Source organism: Octopus bimaculoides, chromosome 9, assembly GCF_001194135.2.
Source record: "Octopus bimaculoides isolate UCB-OBI-ISO-001 chromosome 9, ASM119413v2, whole genome shotgun sequence".
NCBI classification, from domain to species: domain Eukaryota; kingdom Metazoa; phylum Mollusca; class Cephalopoda; order Octopoda; family Octopodidae; genus Octopus; species Octopus bimaculoides.
In genome coordinates this window covers 17098005-17098800 of record NC_068989.1, presented here as the reverse complement: position 1 = coordinate 17098800, position 796 = coordinate 17098005, and the positions used below count along the sequence as shown (strand labels likewise).

Sequence of the window (796 nt, the reverse complement as noted above, 5' to 3'; positions counted from 1 at the left end):
ATTAGAAGACTACAGATTCAAGCCATCAATGGAGCTGTAAAGATATGTAAAACTTTCCAAAAATTTAGCACATAAATACATATGCATGCATCTAGACATGAAAATATATACATAAAAACGCATCCATAAAACAAACATACAAATCTGCGCATACACTAACACCAAATACTGTACACACACACACACATATGCACAAATACCTAGATGATGTTGATAAAAGTTCCAATGAAGGAGCCTTGAATTTATGTTAGAATCCGGCTCTTTCTCTATGGACAAGAAATACAGAAATGAAACTGATTGATAACATACATACATACATGCATTCATAATATAATGAATTATATGATATGAGTGTATATGTTATCCAAATGGCGTTAATTTTTTTAATACATACCAAATATAAGTTCTTACGTGCAATAAAGTTGCTTAAAAAGAAAATCAGTTGACTTTGTTCAAGGTTAGAAATTTGTCGTAGTATTTGAAACATAAAAATCATCAACAGTAAACTTATGGATAAGATGGTTTATGTTTTTGACATAGTAACAATAGTGACGTCAGATTTTCTCTTGTGACCTCCTGCGTTAGGATTGCTTTCATATATTCCAGTTAAGGAATAAAATAGTTGCAACTGAGAATAGTATCTCCCTAATAAGTTAACGCTGTTCTAAGGTTCCAACTAACGAAAGCAACAGCAGCAATCATAATGGTTTCGATTTCGGCACAAGGCCGGCAGTTTTGAGAGGAAGGCATCTGTTAATACCATCGATCGATCCTACTATTTGACTGGAACTTAACT

The 796-nt window shown here is 32.8% G+C and overlaps 1 long non-coding RNA gene across 1 annotated transcript in view; it reads right to left on the bottom strand.

Moving 5' to 3' along the window:
* The window catches only part of LOC106868871 (uncharacterized), a 17243-nt gene extending 16692 nt beyond the window's left edge, over window positions 1-551 (bottom strand). Inside the window, exon 1 of the long non-coding RNA XR_001409344.2 lies at window positions 395-551. This is a non-coding gene — a long non-coding RNA (uncharacterized LOC106868871). The remainder of the gene's footprint in view (window positions 1-394) is intronic.
* Between the last annotated feature and the right edge of the window lie 245 nt (window positions 552-796).